The following is a 12,013-nucleotide window of genomic DNA, read 5'->3' as shown; positions in this document are numbered from 1 at the left end:
CTTTTCTACACCCGCCATCTCTATGCATGCTGATCCTGAATATGAGATGGTGAGCGCACCCATGATCGTGCTTCAGACCACAGCTTCCAGTGTGATTAAGAGCAGCAGGTTGGAGCACCCTCTGGGCATCCTTACTCCTTCATTTCTGGAGCCAGAGTGGGCAGGCAGGGCCTGTTTCCCTGGCAGTGCAGCAGTGTGACACTATAGTGTAGACATATCTAATGCTATTCTGAGTAGGCCACTCAGTCTCTTTTGAGCTCTTACACTTTGCTAAAACATTCATTGGAGCAGGAAACTAGAATGCAGGTCACCCCATCCCCAAAGTGAGAGTTGTTTTCACTTACTCATTGTCTTTCTGGCATAAAAAATAGACTATAGCCTGGTTTTAAATTGCCTGAGACAGAGGAGGCACTTCAGCCCTTCTCTCCTACTGCCCATGTGAGTGCTCCAGCCATTGCACTCCCACCCTTGCCCTTTGCTTTAAAGGACTGACTACTCTGATTATTGATCAAAGAGTTTACATGCCTAACACCAGGGGAACATTCACACCACCTTGGAACCAGTTCTTATATTATGTGGCAGGTCCTGTTATGGGATGCTGATCATTCAGACAATAAATGAAATGGACTTGTGTAAAAGTATGAACAAATCACAGTGGAGAAAAAAAGGGTGGGGCTTTGGAGTATGAAACCTGCTCCATGGTAATTGGCTGTATGCACGAGAGTGCAGTGAAATAAAGTCCAGGGCTAGATTATGCCCATATCAGCATGATTAAACACAGCAATACAAAACAACTTGTCCATTCCCAGTTAAACATGGATTTTAATTAGTTATGCCACTGCTGGAAGAGAAAACTGTGCTGAAAAGTAAATTAAATTGTCGCTAGTAGAGGGACACCATGTTCCCAGCCTCTATTATCAGTTTAAGGGGGAAACACACAGAACTAGAGATTTCTTTGTTGAAAAGGCCCCAGAATGGTTATTTCTAACACGTTAACAAAAGTATTGTGTTAAAACACATATATGCATGTCATAAGGAATTTAAAAATATCTAATAGAAAGGCCAGCTATAGCTTATACTGGCCTCAAACAAAGAGCAACATTAAGGAAGCTCTGAAGACTTGTCACATCTGCCAAAAATACAGGACAAAGTTTTTGGAGCAAAGGTGGTGGCAGCAGTGGCAGCAGATGTCAATACGAAGAGGACAGTCTTCCAGTAAACAGGGAAGTCATCGGTGAGTCTGCAGATGACTGAGGAGGCCCATGTGAGACCTGCATTTGTGACTGCAGGCCTGGCAAATCATTCTGGGATAAGGGAGTAGATCCTGGCCATGTCAGGTCACAGTTCTTTCTCTTTGTCTCTCTCATCTATCTGCCTCCATTGTGAGGTAAGTTTGCTCAAAATGATCAATGACTTCTTCTACAAGCACCAGTTATTGATGTTAATATACCATTTCTTCAGATTGGCTTTCTCCTTTTTCGCCCACCTCGGGAGTGCTGACCATTAGTGAGTTGGAAGCATAGGACACGTTTTGGAAGCTGGTTGTCAGTCATCCTTATGACATCCTGTCCAATAGAGTCTGTGCCATATAAACATGACTTCAATACTGGCGGTTTTTACTTGAGCCAGAATGCTGGCATTCATTTTACTATTCTTCCAATTGATACAGAAGATTTTCTGAGGGCATCATTGATGGTAAGCTTTCAAGTGTTTCCAGTATGTTGTCTAAGTTCCACACCCATACAACTGGGTAGGGATGACAACAGCCTGGTAGACAAGAAGTTCATGTTGGTCCTCAGGTCATGATCACTGAAGACATAATTTCAGAGATGCATAACATCTGCCAGTGCTGCCTTTGGACCGTGTTGAATATCATCCTCTGTATTTTGTTTTTGGGAAAGCTGGCTAGCCAGGTAGAAGAAATGTTCAGCATTCCCCAAGGACTGCCCTCTAATTGCAATATATGGAGGAGCATCTGGTTGGTTTAGAGGGGTTGGTAAAATAACTTAGTTTTCATGACATTGACAGTGACTCCAAGCAGTTCATGTGCTTTACAGAAGCAATCAAGAGTGACTTGGAGCTCTTCAATTGAGTGGGTACACATGACACAATCATCAGCATATTGAAGATCAGTAATAGAGGTGTTGATTATCTTGCATTTGGAATGCAACCGGTTGATGTTAAAGAGACTCCTGTCCATGTGATACTGGATACAGACTCCAGATAGAAGTCTATCAGCAATGAGATGAGGAATAGCTGTGATATAGATGGAAACAAGTGTTGGTTCAATCACACATCCTTGCTTGACTCCAGTTCTAAAAGTGAAAGGGTCTGTTTCTGAGCCATTGCTTAGGATGGTTGCTATTATGTCCCCATGAAGAAGTCTGATGATGGTAACAAATTTCGGCAGGTATCCCAATCTCAGTAGAATTTTACATAGGGCCCCTCTAATGATTGAATTAAAGGTCTTAGGTCAATGAAGGGTATTTAAAGATCTCGGTGTTGCTCAAAGCACTTTTTCTGCAGCTGTCAATAAACACGGATAATACCTGTTGGTCTGATGGTTTGAAAACACATTGGGACTCAGTAGAATCTTCTCAGTGAGGAAAGTGAGTTTATTGAAAAGAATGTGGGTAAGGATCTTCCGAGCTATGCACAGGAGTGCAGTACCACGATAACTGCTGCAATTCAATCTATCTCTTCCCTTGAACATGGTAATGATTCTGGCATTTCTTAAGTCACTGGGAATCTGTTCATGGTTCCAGATTTTCATAACGATGTGTGGTTGGTGTGAGTAGTTTCTTCCACCTTGCTGATAAATTTTAGCTGGTATTCCATCAGGACCACAAGCCTTGTTGTTCTTGATCTGCTAAATAGCTTTCAAAGGCCTCCCAATGACTACTCTCTAAAAGGTAGTCCTTAATGGGGGGGTTGTGAAATGGCATTGATGGTATTGCCTTTGACATTAGTCTCCGTTCAGGAACTCTTGAAAAGGCTCCTTCCAGTGAGCATTGATGGTGGAGCTGTCTTTCAAGAGTGTTTCATCCTTGGACCTCAGAGGGCTAGCTCCTTGTGTATTTGGCTTAAAAATAGCTTTGGTTGCACTGAAGAAACTATGCATGTTATGGCTGTCAGAAAAATTTTGCACCTCTTTTGCTTTGTCTTCTCTTGACTTATACTTTCACTCTTGAATTTTCCTCATGCATTGCGTCATGGCTTTAATTCTAATATAATAAAAGCCTTACCACTTCTGTCTGTCTGTCCTTAATGCTCCGGGCCAAATGTTCATGCGTGCCCAGAGCCTTAGGACAGACAGACAAACAGGCAGAAGTGGAGGTGGGGGGCAGATCCTGCTGTCTGAGGTGGTCAACCAAGGCAGACCCAAACTGTAAAGAAACAGGTGACACCCATTTTAAAATCCCAGAAATGGGGTAAGTAGGGGCCATTGGGCCAGGTATCTTTCTTGCAAAGCAAGAGGGAACAGCCATAGCAGGTTGAAATAACAGAGTTCCATGACCTGAGATAACCAGAGCTAATTAACACCCCACAACCTGATGATGGCATTGCTGGTGTCTGAGGTGGGTCTACAAAACAATTTGGAACACCTCAAAGGCAGGATATTATTAGTAGTTAGTTTTACTTAAAAGGTTAATTGTAAGTGTTTGGAATTAGGTTTAAGTTATCATTATTTGTTACTATTGGTGTGTCCAGCTAGAGAAGGGAGATGGGAAGAGCTAGACCTTTCAATGGCTCTGACATGAGGCCATTGAGTCTAGTATTGAGCCTTGTGTTATGAAATCCTGACTGGAACTGAGACACTAAACGAGAGCAGGCCTTGGTCAGACTCCTGGGCTCTGGGTGATTTTTCTGAATCCTTCTGCTTCGAGCATTTACTGAGTTTGTTTATAAAATAAGGCACTGCTAAATATTAGGGCTGTGTGAAATTACACCGAGTGTTTCTTTTCAATTTGTTTCGAGTGCGAAACAGCAAAATTGAAGCTAAATGAAAGGCTTCGAAGCAGCCTTGAAATGAAACGAGAGCAGTTGAAAGTTTCAAAAGTTTTTAAACATTTCAAGTTTCAAAGCTGGGCTTGCTTGCAGCTAAAGAGAAACGATGGAGATGGAGGGGGAAGGACTACTCTGACAATGACTGTGTAGCTGGGCAGTGACTGTGATCCTTCCCTGAGGCCCCTTCCAATCCCGGTGCTCTGGGGGAGGATGGGAAAACAGCATAAAAAGCAGCGTCGTTTGAACTGAGCTTTCTCTGTGCCTTCACACTTACAAGTGATGCAAGTTTTGTTCTGAACAGTTTGAGGTGCAGTTTACCCAAAATCCCTGCACCTATCTCCTTGAAATGTGGCAGGCTTCATGGCCTCAGCAGGGGCCACCATCCCTGCAGTTTTCACCCCACTGCACCTGAACACACACACGAAATCACTCATGTCACGAGTTTTGCTTGCCAGCAGCCTCAGGTGCAGCTTCCCATAAACCCCTGGGCCTATCTCCTTGAAACCTGGCAGGCTTCATGGCCTCAGCAGGGGCTACCATTCTTGCAAATTCCATCTAAATCAGGCAAGAAGTGACAAAGTTATAGGCAGTTTTGTGCTTCTTCATTATAGCCTATGGGCGAAACATCAAAACGAGTCGAAACGGTTTTGACAAAACGAAACGGGACAGTGCTTTGAAATTAAACGAAACTTGAAATGAAACACTGTTTCATCTAAATGGTGAAATGGAAGTTGAAATGAAATGGTGCTGTTTCGCACAGCCCTACTAAATATGTGTAGAAGATGCAGTAATCTTTAAGAGATTTCAGGGTTCGATACCAGACTGACCATCACTAAGAGTAAGGAAGAATTTTTCCTCCATATATCTCAGCAATACAGGATTGACAAACTTTATTATCCGGCTTTTGGCCCCTCCCTCCCCATGAAGACCTGAGCCACCGGTGAAGCCAAAATATCAGTTTGCCTGTCCAAGGCAGCACATCTGAGGTATTAGGGAATTTAGAAACAAGGATCTTTAACTATTCATGCAGTAGTCGCGTTCAGACCCCCATATGTTGACAACCTTCATTAAATATTAATAGATACATCGTGTTTGTTACGTAAGTTGCATACATCTTGGTATGATGTTTTATATTATTTAGCACTTTTTGAATGGGAAGAATAGAGAGGCATCAATACATTTACTTTCAGTTACTTATGTTTTCCATGAAAACTTTTGCTTAGCATCCTCCTTTCCAAAGGCAGCATGCAAAAGCACTCTCAGAGAACATTAATGCACATCAAGCTGGGCTGCCAATACTGTGACAGATTTCGAAGTAAATGTATTCGTATCAGTCAAATGAGCCCTTAGTTATACATGCATTAGTGGAACCTACAGCAAGCAATCCTGAATGCTACTGAGGTTTTACAAGCTGGATTGAAATGAGAGCTCTTCCACAAGTAACAGTCCTCAGAAGATCCTCCCACTAAAAGCTTTTTTTCTGAAGACTACTAGAATAAGCCAATGCTACAGTATGCTACTCAACATCTACTGGAAGGTAAGGAATCACAAGCTGCACCTGGGGTAGTTCATTATGAAACAGAGCCACACCTGCATGAAGTGAAGGCTGAAGGCAGACAGAGGACTGCTGCTAGGCCACTTGAGGTCAGGTCTTCTGGCACACAAGGCACAGATGCCTTCGCTCCTAGGTCACGTTTAACATGAAATGCAGTTGTGGCAGTCAGCTTCTTCTACATGTGGGATTGGTGGGGTTGGGACTTTGTTTTGTACAATAGCCTAGTATGACCAGAGTACATCCCTTCTGCCAGCTCTTCTACTCCTTAGCTTGTACCTTAAGGCAAGAACTTTGCTAGGGCTTGGTGGGGTGTTTCCGCTCTGTTTTGTAGACTGTTGAGTTTCCCTAGCACCTGGGATGTCTGCTTTAAACCTTCCTCAATGGTTGCATGTTCCTTCAGTGAGTGCACCTGTTTGATGAGACTAAGGGCTTGACACAGTTTTAATTCAATAATTGCTATTTTTCCCCCAGATGCTACAAAGAATGAGATCTTTTTCAATTTGTTGTTTGTCAGTTGCATTTAGTTGACATGCTCCATTAGTGTGGAGAAGCTCAGCACCGTAAGCGTGGAATTTTATCCATTTACCTTCTACTGCCTGTGGCTTTTCTTTCAGTGCTTATAGCACTGTTTCTGGCACGCACTGATTTGTGCACCTGTGTCCAATTTAAAATTAAAAAACATCCCATTTGCTTTTTCAGGTCAATAATCCAGTCATCCTCTGCAGCATCATTGTCCATTGCACTCAGGAAGAGCTCTTCTGAGCCAGCGGTGGTGGTGTTTCTGCATTCGTGTGCATACTCAACTGGTCCTTGCGAAGTCTGGCCAAATGCTGTATCCACTGCAGTTCTCACATCTTGTTTTTGCAAATGCCAGGCAATACTGTGATTGTGTTTTCCACAATCTATGTATTTCCTCAACCCGGTTCTTATTTATTTTGAACCTGGATGCCTTATTGCCTCTCATTTTTCTTCTAATATTTCTTGTACTGTTTTGGATACGCTCACATGCAGAGTTTCAGAGCAGCCTCCATAAACTTTATTCTGGAAAAATGGATTTCTTTTGTCTGCTGACTTGCTTTATCAAGGGTTACTTCGTGGTTTCCCAGTAGTGTCTCTGAGTTTTTTGTGTCTGGATTCCAATCACAATCATGTCTCCTCTCAGACACTCGGCGAAGGTGGCAGGATTGCAAAACTGGCTTTTCAGCCTCCCCATCCATAACCAGCTGCTCTGTTTTTCTTCTTCTTTCTGTACTCTTTTAAAAAGCATTTATCTGATATATTTCAGTTTCACCAAATGCTTTATCCATCAAGGTTCTGCATTATGACATCATAGCTAGATTCTTCTCTAAGAGTTAAATAAAAACTATTCAAAACATCAAATGCTTCACAACCAATTCTGGTTAGAAACCAGGCGCTTCCTGCCCATCTCTTTTTTTTCAGGCACCCATTGCTGATGAAATGAAGCATCTTGTAAACGTTCTTGTTTTATTCCCTATGTTCAGAAAATTCAAACTCTGGGACTTGTAAATGCTCCATTCTTTCAATCAAAGGCATTTCTAAATCAATGTTACCCTGGTCCTTACTGAAATCACTCAGAGCCAAGGAGTCTCCCAGAAGTCTGCTTTATTCGGTGTCTGAGTTCTACCTGCTCAGCCTTGCACATGTGTGCACACAACACAACTGGTCCAACTGCCTCTTAAAGAAAGACTTTCCTTCAAAGCAATGCAGACACCGGTGTTTCTGATCATCTAAGCATGCTCACAGCACAAATCCATGTCGACATTATCTACTTTATTAGCTGCATACCAGGTATTATCCTTTATTTATGTTACTGCCCACCAGATATTTGGGTCTAAGGTTCTTTCTCTCCTGGCAATCTCCTGGCAACATAGAGGTGGGTTATGAAGTCCAGTTCCAGTTTGCAACCTACCATGTCATATCATTTCTTTTGTAATCCTTCTGGCAGGCTCTGGTAGCAGTAAAAGGGCCAGGTTCAAATATGAGCAGGATGAAGGGGTTGGCTCAAGCCCATACCCATCAATCTGGGAAAACCTACCTAACTGAGGGACCTAAAAGAACAGTACAAGCAATTGGAACAAATAGGATGGTTTATTACAGGAAAATAAATAATAAAAAGAATCGATCCTTATCTAACCCCCCCTTCAACTATTATACTATAATAGGCTATTATAATTATTAAGTTATTATAACTCCAAAACAGCAAATACCCCAAATATTGAGCACCTTGAAACCTTCTCAGGTCATCTCCTGCTGCTGGTTTGGCAAGTGCCACTCAGATCTCTGCCACATCCCAGGATCGCTGCCTCTTCTAGCTCAGGGCTGCCGTTTGCGGATGCCACTGCCACTTAGGGAGCACCATTTGGGACTGCCATTGCTTCTCCATGATTGCTGCTCAGTGTCGCAGCTGAGGTACATCAATGAGGTCTCTGCTGCTCTGGCACTTGGGGTCAGCCCTGAGTGTGGCCCTCTGGGATGTCAGCTCTGGGTCTCATTGGTAAGGTAGTTTCAGCTGCCTCCTACCAGCCAGGGTTTATTAGCCTCAGCAGGCACCTATTCGCATGATGGACCTCTGCTCTGAGGTGTGCTAATTAGCACACCTCAGAGCAGACTGGATTAATCGAATCTGCTGCGAATGTGCTGGAGTGTGCTAATTAGCACACTCCAGCACATTCGCAGCAGATTCGATTAATCCAGTCTGCTCTGAGGTGTGCTAATTAGCACACCTCAGAGCAGACTGGATTAATCGAATCTGCTGCGAATGTGCTGGAGTGTGCTAATTAGCATGTTCTAGCAGCCTCTGGATCACATGTATTGAGCGTCCCTGCATTTCAAAATTGCAGTGGGTGTGCTTTAACTAAAACTCGTCGAATGAGTTTTGGTTGGAGTGCCCCACTGCCATTTTGAAGCTCAGGATGCTGAATACATAAGAGGTTACGAGTGCCTTAATTAGAGCAGCTCTCAGAGCCATTCTAATTAAAGCGCCCCTCCCCCCTTCCACCCCAGACCACATGTATAGATGCCCAGTAAGACTGCCCCCGAAGGGTGACTGCACTGGAGTCTCCCTGGCCTCTTTGGGCTCTACAGTCCCAGCCCTAAAGCTTTTCTTCTCAACTCCCCAACTGTCCCAGAGCCTTCTGATCCCCCACACAACTATTTCTAGGGATCCAAACCAGGGTATAGGCACACACCGGCTCTTAAGCTTTTGTCTCTGCATGCCTAATGAGTGTGTGCAAATCCATAGTGGAACAGAGCTCTAGTACCAGACCACACGATCAAAAACACCTATATGCAGAGTTACACCTTTATAAAATGATCCATCCCCACCTTGCCTGATTTTTGCCTCTGCTCTTGGCTGAAAGGCTCTTCAAGAGCCTTATTGTTCTGCTGGTTAGAAACTTCATTGTAATTTCCAGCCTTTATTTATTTATGGCCAGTTCATATCCCTGTCTCCTTGCACCAACGTTGTTGTTCAGCTTGAATAGAGCCTTTCCCTCTTTTTTTGGTATTTACCACCCTGGGGTATCTACAAACAAAACTCCTACCCCATTTCAGCCTTCATTTTAGACTAAACAAGCCAAGCGCTCTGAGTCAGTCTTGTTTAAGGGAGTCTTCTGCCTGCGTCTCATATGGCTTTTAATTCCCCCGATCATCCATGTACCCTTTCTCCATCCCTGTTCCAGATTGAAGTCTTTGTCCTTCTTGAACAGGGAGGACCAGAGTTTTATACACAATTCTGGGGTAGGTCTCAGTGGGGCTTCACACACTGACATCAATACTTTTCTCTCTTTCCTGGAAATACCTTAGTTTTTACATTCTATGATTGCTTTTGCAAACTTTATATGGCTATATCATATTGTTGGTTCATGTTGTTAGCCTCTAGGTGCAGGGTATTACATTTTGTACTACTGAATTTCATTCCATTTCCATTGCTCCAGATTTCGGTATGTTCTGATGATGCCCAGTACCGACGCCTCCTATCTCTCTGTGTTATCAGCAAGTTTCCGTAACATTTACCTACTTTTTGCACAAGGTAATTACTAAAAATATGAATATTGGTACCATTGAGGAACTCCACTAATAATCCCCCTCCAGCCTTGTATTTCCCCTTTCAACACAACCTGTTGTCATTGCTACATTTTAGCCAATTTCTCACCCACCTTACAAGTCCTCTATTATGTTCTCCCTCTGCAGCTTAACTAATAATTTCCCATGTGACACTAATCAGGTACGTTACTGATGTGCAGATGGACAGAATCTACCCCTTTTTCTTAGCCTAGAAAATTGATTAAAGGTTAGGCTGCTATGATCTCTGTTTGGTACACCCCTGTTGTATTTTAACCCGTTGTCCACATTCTTCCACAATTCGTGGAACCCCACTATCTATATACAGGTATCAGTTGAACACCATGTTTTATTGATATATTTACAATTTTAAAGGATTTTGGAAGCCTACCAAGTGCCTCAATCATTATAATAAAATAAATTCTAAATACCTATACATTTTGGCATTTGATTTTGGTTTTTTTATCATGGAAAATCAGAGTTCCTCCCAACCCTTCACTCACCAGGATGCGGATCCAGCTGTGGCTGTCCCCCCTGCTCCCCCGCTGCTTTGTGGCACTGAGCAGCTCTGATATGCTGATGCCCTGCCCATACTCTTGCCCCTCACTCCCAAGCCACAACCTCCTGCCCCAGCCCTGCCATTGCCTCACTCCCAACCTGCCCCTCACTCCCACCCCCAGGCTCTAGTCCTGCCGTGTGTGAGGAAGCGGGTGGGTGTATGAGGAAGGACGGCCACAGTGGGGTGCATGGCACGGGGCTGCAGCCTGGCAGGCCCAGTGGGCAGGACCCAGCATGGGAGGGAGGCGACAGTGTGGAGTTGTGCCCTCTGCTGATGCTGGGCAGGCAGGGGCCACCTCACCTTGGCCATGGTGGTGCGGCGCTCCCTCCTGTGCTGGGCCCTGCCTGCTGGTCCATGGAGGCAACTCCTGCCCAGAGCTGGTCCAGCACGGCTGCAGCCCTGCACCCCACTGTGGGTGCAGAAATCTGGGACACCGTGTGCCCCACCCTGCCCTATTGCCATGTCACCTGTGCCCCCCTGCCACATCCCCTATGACCCGCTGCCCCACTGCCTGTGCCCCCTCCCCACTCCCCCCCCCCACCTCTATAGACTTACCTGGAGGGAGCTGCAGGAGCTGCTTTCCACGGCTGCCTGGCTGCCATGTGCATGTGTACACACGTACATGCATGTGGTGCCCCCTGCCCCCTGCTCTCCACTCCCTCCAGCTCCAAGCAGCACCTTGCAGGCTGGAACTCTGTCAGGCTGCAAGGAGAAACTCAGTTTCCCACGTTTTTCTCCTTTAAAGGAGAAATCCCCCCGTTCTTCACACAGTGGGGCCTTGGGGTTGGAGGCTGTGGGCTGGGAGTGAGGGGCAACTTCAGGGCTGAGGGGGTTGTGGCTTGGGAGTGAGGGGCATTGGCAGGTCCAGGGAGCTGTGGGTTAGGAGTTTTTAATTTAAAGGAGAAAGTCTGTGTTTTTCCATGGCAAATGGAAAACCTGGATCCCTGGTGAGTAGTCCCTTTTTTGTTCCCTATAGGCTCTCTGCTTTCTCATAATGTCCTTTTTGAGGTCGTTATCATCTGGTTCAATAGTCTGTTTCCCTCCCCCTGTAAGTATTTTCCCTTTACTTGGATACAAATTTGAGATAGTTTTAGCAAATTTGACTTGGGAGAATGTGAAGGTTTCCACAGTATTCAAGCAGGATTGCTATTTAACCATCATTGTACAGTGTCCTTGCACAGTGCTTTTGGCTTTTGCTTAACCTTCTTGAGGAGTGCTGTATTGTTCTGGAGATTAGAGATTTCAGAAACTTGTTCTAGGTAGAGACGAAGTTTTATTCTTGCAATATAGAGAGCCCCTATAGGCTTATGTAGTGCCCCAGTGGCCTAATGGATAAGGCACTGGCCTCCTAAGCCAGGGATTGTGGGTTCAAGTCCCATCTGGGGTAACAGTTTATATCTTGAATAACATCCTTGAGGTCCTTCTTGTCCTTAACAACTATAAAATACTATTCAGCTGTTCAGAGCTCATTCATCCAGCTTCTGTTGATGTTCTGTGAGTCAGATCACTTAGCACAGGAAATAATACTACTTAATTTTATTTCTTGCCTCATCCACTATGATCTTTTTCCTTGTCCGTGAGTACATTAAACCTGATTTTTGTCTTTTGCCCATAGCTTCCAAGTTTGTGTGCTTCAGAGCTTTTAATGGTTTCAGGAAAGATAAAATATGTCATCTGCAAGTGCCTTGGACTGGACTTGATGCCCTTTACTTTCCCTCTGAGAAGGTGAAAAGTTTCGATGCTATCCTTTTTGTCTAATTTCCTTGCTTCAACTTGATCTTTCACTCTCCTTGAAAGCAAAGTGAGCA

The 12,013-nt window shown here is 44.3% G+C and overlaps 1 non-coding gene across 1 annotated transcript; it reads left to right on the top strand.

Annotated features, from left to right (window-relative positions):
* The first annotated feature begins 11,519 nt into the window (after positions 1–11,519).
* On the top strand, positions 11,520–11,592 carry TRNAR-CCU. The gene has a single exon. It is a non-coding gene; the product is annotated as a tRNA-Arg (tRNA).
* Positions 11,593–12,013: the final 421 nt, after the last annotated feature.

The sequence above is a fragment of the Alligator sinensis genome, unplaced genomic scaffold (assembly GCF_000455745.1).
Source record: "Alligator sinensis unplaced genomic scaffold, ASM45574v1 scaffold651_1, whole genome shotgun sequence".
Classification (NCBI taxonomy): Eukaryota; Metazoa; Chordata; order Crocodylia; family Alligatoridae; genus Alligator; species Alligator sinensis.
The sequence above is the reverse complement of the archived record's forward strand: the minus strand, read 5'-3'. Positions and strand labels throughout refer to the sequence as shown.